The sequence below is a fragment of the Musca domestica genome, unplaced genomic scaffold, assembly GCF_030504385.1.
Source record: "Musca domestica strain aabys unplaced genomic scaffold, Musca_domestica.polishedcontigs.V.1.1 560, whole genome shotgun sequence".
In the NCBI taxonomy this organism is placed as follows: Eukaryota; Metazoa; Arthropoda; class Insecta; order Diptera; family Muscidae; genus Musca; species Musca domestica.
Genome location: NW_026712357.1, coordinates 87928 through 106479, shown reverse-complemented (window position 1 = coordinate 106479; position 18552 = coordinate 87928). Strand labels below are relative to the sequence as shown.

The 18552-nt window shown below is 36.7% G+C and overlaps 1 long non-coding RNA gene and 1 pseudogene across 1 annotated transcript; both read right to left on the bottom strand.

Annotated features, from left to right (window-relative positions):
- LOC131805468 (uncharacterized) overlaps positions 1–3411 on the bottom strand; it is a 50976-nt pseudogene extending 47565 nt beyond the window's left edge.
- A 2417-nt stretch (positions 3412–5828) lies between these two features.
- LOC131805467 (uncharacterized) lies at positions 5829–6612 on the bottom strand. The gene is made up of 3 exons (XR_009343690.1): positions 6342–6612; positions 6012–6271; positions 5829–5954 (listed from the first exon to the last, which is right to left on the bottom strand). It is a non-coding gene; the product is annotated as an uncharacterized LOC131805467 (long non-coding RNA).
- Positions 6613–18552: the final 11940 nt, after the last annotated feature.

The following is an 18552-nucleotide window of genomic DNA, read 5'->3' as shown; positions in this document are numbered from 1 at the left end:
ACCTACTCTTAGGAGAGAAAATGTTATTTATTTAAAGCAAATACATTTCTTTATTTCGAAACCTCCTCGGAAAAATTGGAAATCAGAATAGCTTGAATTTAGCTTTAGGACAGATAGATTTCGTATTCTTTTGCTTCTACTCTATCCACAAATCGAAAGAAGCTTTTTATATGACGAATGAGCATTTACTAATTTCAAAAGAATGTTTTGAGCACATTTCGTACCTGTCTTACTATCTGACGTCAATCTGACAATTTCCTATCTTCCAATGATATTTGTTCCTTATTTAACTCAAAATGATTGTTGATCGGCCATTTAGACATATCGTCAATTAGAAATTTGGGTCCTTTGAACACATTGACGTTATAATTTCCTTAACTCTACATCCTCTCGACACAATTGTCGAGAGATTTTGTTTTGTTGGTACATGACGCCAAATAACATTATCTGAGCATTCTGGAATCTCTGCGACTCTTTTTGAACTAAGGTTGAATCTCTGCGACTATATTTGAAACGAAGGGTGCCAGAGCGGATAGATGGTTTTTTAACCAGTACAGTAGATTTAGCTGTTAAAAGACGACAAGTTACTTTGTGAGCAGCGAATATAAGCTCGCATCGAGACATCTGAGAATCCAAAAATCTGAATCCAAGATGAAGTGGACGTGTTTACGAATCTTGGAATTTGAATCGTATCTGGCTGCGATAAATTAAATTTGAAGTCTGTTGTTATTATATGTTTTGGTCAAATCTCAAACTTATTATATTTAATATTTTTAGCTTACTAACCTCTGTAAATTTTGCAATAAAAGATTTGTTTTATTGCATATTTCCAACGTTTCGTTTTTGGTGACTTCTTAAGTTCAGGTATGTATTTTGCTAATATCCCTATTAGAATTCAACTATTTGGTTATAAATCTTGTCCTTGTATGTGAAATAGTTATAGTCCTTGAGGCAAAATTGCCAAATTTGCATAAATGTACATCTAGAAATCTTAGTGTTCTGGTAAAATTTAATACGACTTAGCCATGTCCGTCTGTCTGTCTATTGTAATCACGCTACCTTTCGAACGAATTGAGATAAAAGGCTAAAATTTTGTTCACATGTTTATTTTGCCAGTAGGCAGGTTAAGTTCGTAAATGGACCATGTAGGTCCACGGTTTCATATAGCCCTCATATAACGGTACCTCCTAATATTCAGTATTTGATGATTTTAGCGTCATTATTCACCGTAATAGTTTCAAATTACGTAGTTAGAGTTCGTAATGGCAACTACAGTCTCTGACAGAAAATTGCCTATGCAGGATTAAGTCCTCGTGTAGGCCCCATATATCAGTAGCTCATAGTATTCTGAATTTTGACGATTTTAGGTACAATACTCATCGAAATTGTTCGAGATGTCGTATTTGAAGTTCTATATGGAAGCAACAGCCTGTGACAGAAAATTGTCTATGCAGGTCTTCGTATAGCTCCTATATAGCGGCACCTTCCGATGTACGGTATGTTGATGATTTTGGCTACATTATTCACCTTTTATTTCAAGTCTTGTAAGGAAAACTATTGTTCTTTAAAATGTTGTTATAATTTGAGCGTTGTTACTGTGAAATTGTTCGTCACTGATGTTTAGAATTCTGTATATCAATGTGCGTAGGATTTGAAATTTAGGTTGTGTAGCGTTGTAATTTATAATTCTGCCGGATGAAGATTGCTTAGTGTACCAATTAAACATAACCATTCCATCATCCCTATTAGCATTCAAATATTTGGTTGTAAATCTTGTCCTTGTATATGAAATAGTTTATTGTCCATTGAGACAAAATTGCAAATTTTCCTGAATGTACATCTAGAAATCTTAGTGTATTGTTCTATTTGATCCCATTATCCATAATAATTTTATTGCAGTATGTACTGGAATGTTTGTGAATAAGGATATATCAAATGATATTTCTGATATTACTGAGTCAACGAGTGATTGAGAGAAGAAACACGACCGTTTCGTCTGTGTGTTATTTCAATTCTGTTTTGGATCCGGCTCGAAAGACCAATGTAAGAGGCGAGAAAAGAAAACCAACCGAATGGTTTGGCTGTTGATTCAATTCTGTTTTGGATCCGGCTCGAAGGATCAATGTAAGAGGCGAGAAAAGAAAACCAACCGAATGGTTTTGGCTGTAGTTTCAATTCTGATTTTATTTAAGAAATATGTTCCTTACGTACTACTGAAACTAATCTAACTTAACCTAGTCGCAGCCACACAATTGTTCTTATCTACTCTAATATTGAATGGAGAACATTGCAGGGCTGCTTTACATTTCATTCAAGTGATCTTGTGCATCTACTGAGCGCATCGATATCTGTGCGTGTGGGTCATAACCTTTATTATCTGACACATATTCGTCAGCGCACAAGATCACCGAATTGTTCACATGTGGTATTTTATGGCGGCTGGGAAATATGTAATTTTTGAATATTTATTGTTTATTGCTAGTTTTTTCCCCAGCGCCTCAACCGCACTCAAAAGTATGTACAAAGTATTTTGTACATTCTCCCGGGCGGCTTAAATGTGTATGTTAATAGTGGACTGTATTTTTATAAAGATGAATAAATGTATACTATAAAATATTTAAATATGAAAACGAAACTAACTATATATGCTCAAACAATCTAAATATTCTATTAAGTAACTGCTTCCAGGAATCGACTCCATTTCTTTGTCCAGTCTTTCTTGCCAATGCCACCACCTTTATCTTCCGGCTTCATTCTCCATACCGCATTAATAGTCCATCGATGCAGACCGCCATCATTCACGTTGAGAAGGATTGCCATTGGCTCCATGGTACGCTCTGCTTTGTCGTCTTCTGTTTTCACGGCCATTGATGATTTGCTCTTGATATCGCTAAGGCAATACCCTTCAGAAACTGGAACCAGAGAACTTTGTTTGTTTTTTCCCACTTCTTCGATAAATTAATTTCCATACTCGTTGGAACTGATGGGACCTTCTGTGCTTAACTCCTTCATTCCTTTTTCCTTTACTACAATATAATTATGTTTTTCGAGTTCTTCATTGGTCAGGGTGGAATTTCTTCTTTCCTTTCCTCAAAATGAGGACTTGCCGGCGGGAAACACTCACAATATTTCCTTCTAAACATTGATTCTGTTTAGATTATCAGCATTATGTCCCTCTCTTACACTTGCTAGTTGCTTGGACAGGTCATCTTTCTCAGCTTCCAAGACTTGCCGCGCTCTTTCCGAGCTAGCCAATTTTTCATCGACTTTCTCTAACTTCGTTTTCAGATGTCGCACTTTATCTTTCTGAACTCGATGCTTTTCTTCGAATTGTTCATCTTTGGCCGGCAGGCTTTCTTCAGATTTGGCGAGCAGATACTTTTCGTGGGCCTTCGCATTTCTCAATATCATTTCATTTTTTCCACTTCGATTATTAATTGAGAACGCAATTCTATTGCTTGTCCCTGCAGCCATTGTAAATTATGTTCATAGGCTTGCATTTGTTCGTGCAAACCATCTTCTAATTCTCTGTCGTAATCTTCCTTTGTTTCGACATAGCTAACTTGTCTGTTTTCTTCCACTTGCTCTTCCCAAGTTAAATGGTCATATTTCAGCGAGAGTATCCATCGTGATGGAGGTTTCATCGATGTCAAAGTCTGTGTAATTGCGACTCCGGGTTGCTAAAAGCTTCATTGCTGATAACATACACATATCCACATCACAGGGTAATGTCTTCATATGGGTTGGAAGATATTTTTGGTGTACCCTCAAGTACCGTCGTAACTGGTAATATGTATTTTCTACCAGTACCTACCATGCCGCGACGCACTATGTCGCGAGTTCATACAAACGGCGGCCAAAAATAGAAAGAGTTGTCGTAGGTGGATGAAATTTTGTACAGATGCTTATTATTGGGCTAAAAAGCAAATTACAAAAATTTGGATAGATTGGACCAAAATTCGGTATACCTCCCATATATAGGGTCTTCCAAATTTCACTCTTTTAGCCTATAAAATCGTTAATATTCAACCAAATTTGATGAAAATTGGCATGTAACTTCTAATTGGGCCTATAAAACAGTTGACAAGAAATTGGATTGATCGGACCATGATTTGGTATACCTCCCATACAATGGGTCTTGAAAATTTCGATTTGTTGGCCTATGAAATCGTATGTATTCAACCATATTAAATGATATTTGCAGTTTACTTCTTATTTAGTGAAATATTAAAATTGTCTGTAGGTTTACGTTTCAGAGTATTTTATATTACAAAACCCTCTTTTCAATAAAACACGTTTTATTCGTATTTAATTTTTATTAATAACATAAGCTTTGAAATACACTATTCACTACATACCTCACTGCAATCATCAGATTCATCTTCTGAACATATTTCCGGAATATTAAGTTATTTTCTTCACAAATATATGATTTAATGTCTTCCATGTTATAATTTCGGGCCAATATATTATGACTGTTCAAGGATATTACAGGGTCCGATTGTAGTATCAAATACTGAATTAAATCCCTATTTGACTCGACTCTACCACATTTTCGGGTGTGTTTCAAACGGTTGCTCCTAATTATTTATGGCATGACTCGATAGCCTCTTCCGAAAGCAGTCCAAGAGGGGATGTACTGTACCTTACATATCCAATGCCATGAACTAAAATTTTATGCACCGTGACTGGCATGTAATACCAAGAGTATAAGTCGATGTAAAGTTGCCATGTATCTTGAAGAAGCTTATGAAATAAATTTATATTTATAAATCTCCCACAAGACAAAATCCGCAAAATGAGGGAAAAATTGTAAATTAATCTTCTGTCGACCCCGGTAATATCTGCCGCTACTTCAATGTTTGAAAAAAAACGTCGAGCTGTATTTCCATCATTTGATGTCCCGTAGCCCGGTTTTATTTTGTCGACAAGAAGACCTAGATTTGTTTTTAATGCTCTTCGTATCCTGATTTTATTTTCATTCACTAATATTGTGTTTCTACTATCAATTCGCCATGTCTTGACAGGTAGTTTACATGCAATATGAACAATGCACTCAAAAAACTTAATCCAGGCGTGTAAACTAGATATACCGTTCCTATAACACTCTTCGTTTACTTCTCTTTGGTATATAGATTCATCATTCATTTGTGAAGGCTTGGCGCCACATAAAACACAGGTTGCACAACTTTTATTGCCATACAATACATTTAATACAGCTCCGTCAATCATTGTTAGTTTCATGTATACACAAGCATCCAAATCTGCTATTTCTTTCTCTATGTTTTCTTTGACTTCATTTATAGTCTGTGAATTTTCCTTTGTAAAAAGTATTTTAATAGGTCTACATAGCCTTGAAGATGAGTGCCTGTCGTTCTGCCACAAGACATTTTCGTTTGTATCATCTAAAATACGCAAGGGCACAAATGAAGAAACGAACATAAATTCATCTGTTGCGTCTTCGTTTCGAAATTTTTGTTTATAGAGGCTATGACCACTGCTGCCATCAAATCCCCATTTACATTCTAAAGTTATATTATTTTTCGGACAAATTTGTAGTTTAGTTAGAATGCTCTTCGCGGTATTATCCAAAAGTGTTTGTAGAGGTACATTCATTGATGTTTCCGTCACTTCTATATTTTCTGGAATCAATTTTTTCTTAGCTTCTGCTATAGCATAATACGATGGGAAACAATTTTTATGTATAGCATTTACAGCATTTCTCATCATGTTATACTGCCTAACTGATAAATCCATATCCACGTAGAGCGCCAATGCCTTTTCCACTGAAATAATGTCCGTTTCCTTTACATTCGAAAATCTTTTGCAGCTGTTGTTATGATGTCCGCCGAAGTAGATGCAACAAGTTCACCTACACGTCGCCTTTTTGTTCTACATGAACTTTCCTCAAAGTTAATGCGTGGTCGACCTCTTGATGTAGACTTATCAGGTTCCTAAATATTTAAAAGTTTTTAAATAATTGGTTTAATAAAAATAATCTTCAAATGTACCGAATCAAATTTAAACGTATCCATAAGAAACCAATCTTTTAAGACCATTTCTACTTTATCCCTCTTTCGATAGTATTTTTTCCACGTAGAAGACAATTTGTAGCAAATATTTTTAACCTTTATGTGTTCTTCGCCCGTCATTTTCCTTCCAATTCGATCCTCAATAAATTCTTTAAGTTTTGCCAGAACATATGACATACTTTGATCCTTTACTTCTAACCATTCCAAAAATATGTCACAGTTTTTTAAAGAGGTGGTCACTAAAAAAAGCAAATAACTCTTAGGAGCGCAGGTTTCCGCAGCTAATTTTTTATAGGTTAAAATACATACTTTTCACAACTAAAATCAACAAAAATGTAGACTAAACTTTTTTAACCTTTTTTTTTCTACTCCACTAATTTCAAGATTTGCTTTACAAAATAGATGAACTAAGTACAACAGGTGTTTGTAACTGTAAACACCATATGATCACTATTTACACCCAAACAAAGGTGAAGCCAAGTTTTTGACATCCCAAGTAACTAAAATAAACACTTTTTTTATAACCGTTACTTTTAATATTCAAATTTTTGAACATATGAAAAAAGTGTCAATTTTCCGAAAAAAATAGAAAAATGTCGATTGCCAAAAACTATCAGATTTGAACCCTCGTACAGGCAAAACTACTTGACGTATCACTACCAAAATTCATATTATTCCTAACTGGAATGTTTTCTATCAATTCTCATCAATAAATTTGTGCTCTTATGTACTTGGTTTTTACCATTTTTGGCCGCGGTCGTGACACTGTGCGACGTGTTTAACCTTTTCAAAGGCTGACGTCGACGTTAACAGCTGGAAATAGTCTGCCAAAGTGGTGATAGTTTTTCCTTTTTTTATACATTTTTAATTTAGATGGTTCCATTTGTCCTCTTTTCAAAACTTTTTTATATTGCCTTCTTTTTTTTTCAGTTGGGACTTTGATGTTCTCTTTTTGTTATGTTTTTTTTTTTTTTAATTTGCCCCGTGGGTCTTTTTTTTTTATATATATGTTTAAATTTTGTCCTTATGTCTCTTTATAATTTTATCCCTCAACGGATTTTTATTGGTAGCTACTCTCCTCTTTTTTGAAGAATAGCACTTCTGCTTGTAGTGAGTCTCTTACCACTGGTGGGGGAAAACTCGTAGTATTTTCGTTTTGTGGTCGCTAATTCGTTTCACTTTGACAAAAGTGATGGCTCGATTGACCAATGAATGAGAAGAGAAAACCAACCGAACGGTTTGGCTGTTGATTCAATTCTAGTTTTATTTCAAAAATATTTTCCTTACGTATTACTGAAACTAATCTAACTTAACCTAGTCCGCAGCCACACAATTGTTCTTATCTATTCTAATATATATATATATATATATATATATATATATATATATATATATATATATATATATATATATATATATATATATATATATATATATATATATATAATTTTTGAATATTTATTGTTTATTGCTAGTTTTTCCCAGCGCCTCAACCGCACTCAAAAGTAGGAACAAAGTATTTTGTACAACGAGCTTTACACTTTTGAGATTTTCTTTAATTTCTGTTGAATTCTTTATACTGTACTTCGCTGATACAATATTCTCCAAATGTTTAACTAAGCATTAAGAGATTTGGTAACACGGAACATTAATGGATGAGTCAATTGGACGTACGGTACATTGGGTTTGTGTATTTTGAGGAGTCCATATATCCTGGGTGCGTTGGAGGATGTGCATTGTAGTTTTTATTTTAAAAATTGTCTATAAAATTATTTATAAATAATTCCATTACAATATTATTCTTTTGTCTTTTGTAATTTAATGTTGAGGTCGTTTCTTAGCATCTTGTATGTATTTTTGTCTTTTGGGAGATCTTCCATATCCTAGTGCTACTCACCATTTTGTTTCACTAGTCAGCTTGCAGTATTATTATGTGTTTACGTCTTTTCAGGAGTTTCTTTGCATCTACATATATTGTAGTAATAAATCTGTCTTTTTGACTATGTTTACTGCTACTTTTGAGATTATTTATTCTATTTGCTAGTTTTGTCCTACAAATTTCCTTGTCATTTTCATTCAGGTCTACTATGCACTGTTCTATATCGGCTATTGCGTGGAGAGGCTAGAAGTTACATTTTGTAAATGGGAACCAAAATTTCTTTCGTAATGATAAATAATATTTGCTTTCAAATGGGAATTCGATAATTTTTTTATTGTCAAATTATTGTGGATTGTATTTGAATCCAAAATCATTGTATTAAGTATATGTATTATATGGGGGTCTACTCTTTGTATGATTTTGTTTGTGGCTTTTATGACTATATTTGATTGTGTAATTTCAAGATTTAAAATTTTCTTGTGGAAATTAAACTCTATTGGAGTGTATTGGTTCCGTATTGTGTTGTTGCAGAAAGTTTGTTCTGCTTTAGGTTAGGTTAAAGAATGCACGGTTGTAAAAACAACCACTCCACTCGGAGACCCATTGGTCGATTGTGTTCATCGTAATTTAAAAAGATAGGAAAATAGGATAGAGAGGAAATGAATAGAGGATAGTGAAAAAGAGGGAATCTGAATTAAGAGTGGAGAAGATAATAGGTTTGCATCCACGGTGTATCAGTGTGTCGTCCTTCGCTAACAGAAGAATGACTGCTATCTCAATATCGAAGAGGGATGACAAGTCTGGCAGAATTTGCTTACCCAGTAGCCTCTGCCTCACTCCTATAAGAGTTGGGCAGTGGCAAAGTAAGTACTCCACCATCGCAGTTTTTTCCTCGTCCTGACAAAGCCAGCAGTATTCAGTAACGTCACCCCCATTTGGATGTCATGGCCTTTATAATGCAGTGTCCTATAATTAGGCCCACCACAAGCTTCGTAATAGCCAAATCTTTTTGGAGACATTACATCCCCTTCCAGTTAGCCAGTTCTGTTGATATTTTCCTAGATAATGCTTATGCAGTACTTGGAAGAAATGACATAAGGGTAGCTTCACTGAGCTTTCAACCTCTAGGTCTACTGACTCATATCCATGATTGGCCAATTCATCGGCCGATTCATTGCCACTTATGTTGCAGTGCCCAATAGAGTTTGACAAACGATTTAAACCAAAGCATTCTCACATTCCAGAACTGCCATAGATAGGTGATATATAATCGCTAGCTATAGCCTGATTTCCCATGCTTCCTACATACTTCAGAATGACGGAGTGTCCAAAGGGTTGACTCCGCCATTGTCCCAGTTCATTGAGTCGTTATTCTACCTTAGTCTTCAAATGCTTTGTATGGTTCGGAATAACTCCCTAACTCCTGCATGACACTAAGAATTTAAGTCGGTTTTCTTGTTGCGCTTGTCTCTTAAGTTCGTTGCAATATTGTTTCATGACATGCCAAGTGTTGCAAAAACGCAGCTCCAAGGTTCTGACCCCATTTAACGGAGGTTTTCAATCCGTTGGTAACATTGCAAGATTCGTTCTTGGTCTCTAATACACTCCGGTTTTTGTTTTTATTTCCGCCACTCTGACTCTTCCGTCTTTGCCTTCGATTACGTTGACGACTCTGCCGGTGAGACAATCCTGAGGAGGCAGATTGTTCTCGTGTTCTGCGGACCGAAGATATAATCCTTCGACCAGGTCCGACAGAAACTCTGCTTGAGAACGGAGATCATGTTGTCGTTGTCTCCTTCGGGTCCGTACAGATATTTTATTTTTGAGACAGGAAGAGAAAGACAGTGGTTTAAGTTTTAATATTACTATGTTTTATTTTAAATGAAATTTGAACTATATATAACTATAGATTAAAATAACTATCCTACACTACAGGATATTCAAGGATATGATTGCACGAGACCTTAATAAGTACTCAAGCACTACAGGATATTCAAGCATATGATTGCAAGAGACCTTAATAAGTACTCAAGCACTACAAGGATCTAGGACACGTTTGCAAGAGACTTTAGTAAGTACTCAAGCACTACAGGAAATTCAAGGATATAATTGCAAGAGACCTTAACAAGTACTTAAGCACTACAGGATATTCAATGATATGATTGCAAGAGATTTAATAAGTACTCAAGCACTACAAGGATATAGGACACGTTTGCAAGAGACCTTAGTAAGTACTCAAGCACTACAGGATATTCAAGGATATGTTTGCAAGAGACCTTAGTAAGTACTCAAGCACTACAAGATATTCAAGGACAATGAATGAACTCACAAGGATGTCGTTAGAATGGGTGAGGATATTCTCAGGATACACAAGGATGCCCAGGCTTCGATGAGATGTTAGTTTACTTACCGAGGTCGATGTTTTCACTTTCAAGGTCTGCGCTGACTGCCCCGATTCTGCCATTGCCTGCCCTTTTATACCCGGCTCCAACACGTGTTCGCAGTGGAGTAACGGGAACTTGTTTACAAAAAAGTTGGTTATCACAACAACATCACATGTGCTCATCACCGCCAATGGTAGTGATGAGTGATGCTGAGTGTTGTTGCGATAACGGTTTACGTATCTTGAGTGTGGTTGCTCGCAAGAATTTTGCTAGGCAATTGGAATTTAAGATAGCGTTTTGTGTGACGAAGGATTTTCGCCGTCACACTTCCACCCCTTTCTGGGGTGGGGTCCTTTAAGCTCGAGGTATGACAATTTTGGATATAAGCGAATCGGTACCCATTTTAAGAGACTTTTTCGTGTTCTTTGCTGTCTTGATTTTGCCTTGGAGTCGATGACTGCGAAGCTTGGTCCGATGTATCCCCTGTTGCAGTGTTTTATGCAGACTTTTCGCTGAGTGTGTAACTGTAGGTTGGTTTGCTTTGAGAATCGGAATATCGCAGCACAGCCCGGCGCACTGGATTCTTGTCTGGCTCATCCGGAGGAAATCTAACCCAAAATTATGTCTTCACTGGCATCTGTCATCACAAAAAAGTCGATTTGGGGTCTACTCCGACCAAAGGATACCTCTGTTCTCATTATTTGGTGTATTTTTCGCTCTGATCCGTCGTGAGTCCGTGAAATAAAGGGTTGTGACTCGATGGTAGGGGTAACTGTCATCGAACCCACATTTCCGTCGAGCTCTCGTTTCCCGAACGTTTTCGGCAACACTCTTTTGTCCGTATACCTTGTCGACCACATTCCCAGCAAAAGAGTTTCGGTGGGTTGCGACATCCGGTGGCAAAGTGTCCCTCTTGACCACATCTACGGCAGGCATTGGCAGGGTTGAAAGTTCTTTCTTGGTCCTTTCTTGGTTCGACATGCTCGATCTGTCTATGGTGGTCTCTGGCAATGCTTGGTATGGATGGTATATCTTCGAGATCTTCCGCCATCTCCAGGAGGCTTGCCAAGTCGGTAAAGTCCTTCCGCTTAATGTACCACATATACTCGGGACGGGCATTTTTAATGATTCGCTCCACTCTTTGCTCCTCGGTGTAGTCGGTATGCCTCATTAGGTCCTGCATCGACAACATATAGTCCTTAAACAACTCCTGAGACTTCTGTTTTCGCTGGCGTATCTCGTCTTCCAAGTTTTCCATAAATCGAGGAGGGAGGAAGAACTTTAACAGGTCTTTCCGGAATGCCTCCCAAGATTGCCACGACTTGCGATTGTTGCGGTACCACATTAATACCCGTCCGAGGAGAACCTTTGGCATCATTTTTACTAGGTCGCTAATGGGGATTTGGTACATCTCGGCTCGTTCTTCCAGTCTTTCCACGAATTCGAACGGCTTACTCTCCCCAGTAAAGCTTATACCCCACTTCCGAACCTGCTCAGCTGTACTCTGAAGGTCGAGTGTTTTCCTGCTTCTAGAGAATGGCACCTCTAGCCGTGTGGACGCAACGCCTTCCGTCTCACTTAACTTCCGTGGTGATGCTGTCTTTGTCTTCTTTTCGTGGATAGCTTGGAGTTCTAGGAGTCTTTTCATCACATCCGGCTCATGTAACTGGGCTAAGAACATGGCAAACCTTCTTCTCTGTTCTTCCACTGTTCCTTCTACTTCACAACCGAATTCCTCAAGGTAACTATTGAGGTCGTCTTTACGGAGGCTGTACGCCCAGGACACACGCAATTCTAATGTCATTATCGCTCTTACACTTTACTCACTAACGCACCGACACTTTGCCTATCCCACGTTAAAACGTACGCTGTCTTACTCCTTCTGTCCCTGCTCGGGCGCCACTGTAACGGCAGGATTTCTCCCCTTGGGCTAGAATAGCTCGTCGGGGTCCAGGGGTTCGTACAGATATTTTATTTTTGAGACAGGAAGAGAAAGACAGTGGTTTACGTTTTAATATTACTATGTTTTTATATTAAATGAAATTTTAACTATATATAACTATAGATTAAAATAACTATCCTACACGTCTTCGGTCCGGGATTGGGGGTTCTTCCACTCGAGGCCTGGATAAGTACTCTAGGAACGTGACAAGGATACAGGAACAGGGTGTTCAGGATTCGGGATGGATTCTCTGCGAGAGACCTGGATAAGAACTCAAGCAGGCTACGGGATATTCAAGGATATGGCTGGAGGAGATCTTCCGCCACAAGGATATAGGATACTGTTGCAAAAGACCTTAATAAGTACTCAAGCACTACAGGATGTGATTGCAAGAGACCTTAAGAAGTACTCAGGCACTACAAGGATCTAGGATACATTTGCAAGAGACCTTAATAAGTACTCAAGCACTACAGGATATTCAAGGATATGATTGCAAGAGACCTTAATAAGTACTCAAGCACTACAAGATATTCAAGGACAATGAATGAACTCACAAGGATGTCGTTAGAATGGGTGGGGATATTCTCAGGATACACAAGGATGCCCAGGCTTCGATGAGATGTTAGTTTACTTACCGAGGTCGATGTTTTCACTTTCAAGGTCTAGCGCTGACTGCCTTGGAGTCAGTGGAGTAACGGGAACTTGTTTACAAAAAATTTGGTTATCACAACACCATCACATGTGCTCATCACCGCCAATGGTAGTGATGAGTGATGCTGTGCGTTGTTGCGATAACGGTTTACCTCTCTTGAGTGTGTGGTTGCTCGCAAGAATTTTGCTAGGCAATTGGAATTTAACATAGCGTTATGTGTGGGCAAAAATGACGAAGGATTTTCGCCGTCACACTATAAGTTTATATCGATAGCAATGGATACAATTTCGAACAATTCTATTACATTCGTCAAGACATTTATTAGTCAAATTCGGTCAAGGGACAATCCACTAAAGCTTTTGTACCAGCTTGACGATAGACCGAATCAAAATGTTTCTTTTTTTTTTTTGAGGAGAAGAAGGGCAAGCTTCGTATAATCTGGTAATATTGCATTAAGCAATCTTCCACCAACTCTTAGGAGAAAAAATGTTCTTTTATGCTCGGATAAATCATGTATGAACGGCGTTAATTTTTGAAGATTTAAAGCAAATACTTATCTTTATTTTCGAAACCTCCTCGGAAAAATTGGAAATCCGGATTGCTTCCACAGTTTTCAGAAATGCCCATCTCAATTCTTAAGCTTTAAGACAGATAGATTTAGGACTCTTTCGCTTCTTAACTCTAACAAATCGAAAGAAATATGCAACCACTCTCTGAAGCTTTTTATATGACGAATGAGCATTTACTAATTTCAAAAGAATGTTTTGAGCACATTTCGAATCTGTCTTACTATCTGACGTCAATCTGACAATTTCCTATCTTCCAATGATATTTGTTCCTCATTTAACTCAAAATGATTGTTGATCGGCCATTTAGACATATCGTCAATTAGAAATTTTTGAGCACATTTCGTATCTGTCTTACTATCTGACGTCAATCTGACAATTTCCTATCTTCCAATGATATTTGTTCCTCATTTAACTCAAAATGATTGTTGATCGGCCATTTAGACATATCGTCAATTAGAAATTTATGTCCTTTGAACCACATTGACGTTATAATTTCCTCAACTCTTTTTGTTGTTACATTATCTGAGCATTCTGGAATTTCTGCGACTCTTTTTGAAACTAAGGTTGAATCTCTGCGACTATATTTGAAACGAAGGTTGCCAGAGCGGATATATGGGTTTTTAACCAGTACAGTAGATTTAGCTGTTAAAAGACGACAAGTTACTTTGTGAGCAGCGAATATAAGATCGCATCGAGACATCTGAGAATCCAAGAATCTGAATCCAAGATGAAGTGGACGTGTTTACGAATCTTGGAATTTGAATCGTATCTGGCTGCGATAAATTAAATTTGAAGATTGTTGTTATTATATGTTTTTGGTTAGATCTGAAATTTATTGTATTTTATACCTCTGTAATTTTTTGCAATAAAAGGGGACTTCGCCTATATAAATAAAGTAAATATAACAGTTTATTGAATGGTACTTTTGTGTTTGCGTCCAGGAATGTATCTTACACCCCTAAAGTTTGTCTTACCTTCAGTTTGCGTAGTTTTTGTGATATTCGATGTTATGTTTTTTTTTTTTTCATTATAATTATTTTTTGTTTCATTTATTAATGAGATTATGGCCTTGTACGGAAAGCTTTGTTCTTTAAAATGTTTGTTATAATTTGATTGTTTTTATTGTGAAATTGTTTGTCACTGATGTTTAGAATTTTATATATCAAGTTAGGTGCCGTGCTTAGGATTTGAAATTTATGTTGTGTAGCATTGTAATTTATAATTCTGCCGGATGAAGATTCCTTAGTGTACCAGCTAAACATAATCATTCCATCATCCCTATTAGCATTCAAATATTTTGTTATAAATCTTGTGCGTGTATGTGAAATATTTATTGTCCTTGTGGCAAAATTGCAAAATTTTCATGAATGTACATCTAGAAATCTTAGTGTACTGTTTGATCCCATTTATTTATAATTTTTCTTGCAGTATGTACTGGAATGTTTGAGGGTAAGAATATAACGTCAAATGATACTTCTGATATTTCTGAGTCAACGAGCTTTACACTTTTGAGATATTTCATATTTTCATTTCTGTTGAATTCTTTATATTGTACTTCTCGGATACAATATTCACTAAAATTTTACTTAAGCAATTAGACATTTTGTGGGTTCGTTTCTCAGCATCTTGTATGTATTTTTGTCTTCTAGGAGATTACCATATTCTCGTGGATCTCACCATTTTGTTTCCCTAGTCAGATTGCAGTATTATTATTTTTTTACTTCTTTTCAGGAATTTCTTTGTATTTTCGTGTATTGTAGTGATAAATCTTTCTTCTTGACTATGACTGCTGATTCTTTTGAGAATATTTATTCTATTTGCTAGTTTTGTCCTACAACTACTATGCACTGTTCTATATCGGCTATTGCATGGAGAGGCTAGAAATTACATTTTGTAAAGGGGAACCCAAATTTCTTTCGTAGCGACCATGATAGAATTACAAGGTAACTCTTTCAGGCCAACTGTAGTCAATTTGATATATCAAACAAGTTGTTGTAATTCGAATTCGCCGTTGAAATACATAACAGAAATTCAAACATCATAGAGAAAAAAATAAACACAAGGATAAAAAAATTAAATTTTGTAATAAAGTCAAATAAAAGAACAGAATATGACGTGCTTTGCTGTTTATAAAAGAAAGGATAGTGGTCGACAAGCAACATTTGTTAATGCACCCAAGAAAGAGAAGAGGTGGAGTGGTTGTTAATGTAGTGTAGAGGTTGAAATGTAGTGCGATTTGTGGGATCACTTTAAACCACAACCACAAAATTTGTTCTCATCACTTCAACCCAAAGTATATAACGGGGAAAAGTTGTAGAATGAGATTATTACCATACTCTGTACCGGAGATGCATCAATTCTATTCTGGTTGTTCAAAAAAAAATAATCCAGGGTACGTATTTGCCAGAAGTTTATATATAGCGGAGCCCAATGCGAAGAAGTCGGGATGATGCTTCAGTGTGAGGCTGGAATAGATAGATATGACAAAGAAGTTGTTATGCCCTACCATGTCACAGAATTATTGGTGAAAGTTGCCGAAGCACAAATAGAGCAAGACATCTCCACACACACACACATTAGGTCCTCCATGGACACAGACATTCCTCTTCCAAAATGTTCATTATATGTATATGTATCTCCTGATAATACGTATTTCGAAGGTTTCATTTTTCAAGCGGATTGATTGCAATTTGACCGATTTAATGTATATTGGTTACGATCATAATTCCCAGCGGAACAACCTGTATTGTATTGGAGTTTTAATGGGTAGAACACATCTTCGTTAATTTCAAGTTTAGGTCTTCAAAAAACGTAAATATCAATTTACTCCCAAATTTGCCATTTTGCCAACATACACATTTCCCAACCGAATGAACTATGGGCTGCTTGTTTGTATTTTGAATTGCAACGGGTTTTGTGATATTTCCCAAAAAATATCCTGAGTTTTTCAAGTTGTGGTAGATGGCGCAAAAACAAACCGAATTCAGAGCAGCTTCATTTACATGAAACATGATGTAAAAAGTGTGCTAGGTCGAGCTTTAAATCATTTTACGTGATTTTATATTTTTTAAGGACATCAAGTTCGGCATCTTAGGTGCTTTCAACATCTAATGTTAATTTATGGAAACATATATATTTTAAAAAAAGAAATTTCAAATCCATATCTATATCACGAATAACTCTAGAACATCGTTTTGAATTTCAAATTTCGTTTTGAATATGCAACAATCTTCTATGTACAGATAATCAATACAAATTAATCTTTCTATTGTCTCTTATCCAAAAATTTCTATTGTTATTGGTTTATATATTTTTGCTTATAGCTCGTTAATTTTTGTTTCGGAGAATTATGTAGAAGTTCCAAGGAAGCTCCAAAACCAAGTCAAAGGTTTGGAATTGCAACTTCTGAAGTCGAATTCGGCACTAAAGTCAATGCAAAACATATTTATCAAAGGCCAAATCAAAAAACTGGAGACCAATAGCAGAGTAGAGTGGGCGTGGGAGGATATTTCAAATGCTTCCGGCCCAAGAGCATATAGACATCTATATAATAAAGGTGAAGGGCATAACCTTTATTATATAAGTAGATGTCTATATGCTCATGTTAATGCTCTGCAACGTTGGTGTAGTAAAATCGATGTAAAAGAAGGTCTGACATCCAACTCTATTGCTTCATTTGGCAAATAAATAACATGTTGCCAGAGGAAAAAATATGCGTACATTCCTTCGATGACATGAAAGTAAAACAAACATATGAATACAACTTGCGCGAAGATTTTGTACATAAACCCGCAAACTTCGTACAAGTTGTAATGACCAGTGGGCAAAAGAAGTCTTGGAAGCAGCCTTTATATTACAATTTCGATCAAAAAATGACGAAGGAAATTTTGCTGAATATAATTGAAGCTCTTTGGAGTGTTGGTTTCGTTGTTATCGCTGTGGTATGCGACATGGGATCCTCAAATCGCAAGTTGTGGAAGATTGGGGGTTAAAGCTAGGTAAATAGTATAATATACCTTGTCCCACATCCACCGACACCTTAGACAAGATTTAAAAATCTCTTGTGGAAATTAAACTCTATTGTGTTCATTCTAATTTAAGAAGATAGGAGAATAGAATAGAGAGGAAATGAATAGAGGATAGTGAAAAAGCGAGAATCTGAATTAAGAGTGGAGAAGTTAGTAGGTTTGCATCCACGGTGTATCAGTGTGTCATCCTTCGCCATTTTAGTCTTCTGGCTAACTGAAGAATGACTGTTATCTCAATGTCGAAGAGGGATGACAAGTCCGGTAGAATTTACTTACCCAGTAGCATCTACCAGGCTTCAAGTCCAGCTTTGTCATGGCCAAATCTTTTTGGAGACATTACATCCCCTTCCGTATGCAGTACTTGGAAGAAGTGACATAAGGGTAGCTTCACTGAGCTCTCAATCTCTAGATCTACTGACTCATATCCATGACTGGCCAATTCATTGCAACATATGTTGTAGTGCCCAACAGAGTTTGGCAATCGATTTAAACCAGATTTGATTGTAAATGAATTTAGAGACCTCAGAGCCGCTTGACTACCGACATATATAGTCACCGTTGCATCCAGTTAATTGATTCCATTTGTTAGCAGCTCTATTGCCTTCCCGACAGTGAAGCTATTTGCCTAAAAAACGCTAAAGTCGTTGTTTAGTTTGAAGGAGTGTTGGATACTTAGACTTTCACAGTAGGCCCCATACCGTTCAAAGATGAAGTGTCGCGGGTCCAGATGTCTCTGTTAGGTACATGGATATCAAGAGTTCAAAGCTAGGACTAGGTGATATATAATCGCTAGCTATAGCCTGATTTCCCATGCTTCCCACATACTTCAGAATGACGGAGTGTCCAAAGGGCTGACTCCGCCATTGTCCCAGATCATTGAGTCGTTGCTCTACCTTATTCCTCAAATGCTTTGTCAGTAAGAATTAAGTCGGTTTTCTTGTTGCGCTTGTCTCTTAAGTTCGTTACAATATGGTTTCATGCCATGCCAAGTGTTGCAAAAACGCAGCTCCAAAATTCTGGCCCCATTTAACGACGGCAGTTTTTCAATCCGTTGGTAACATTGCAA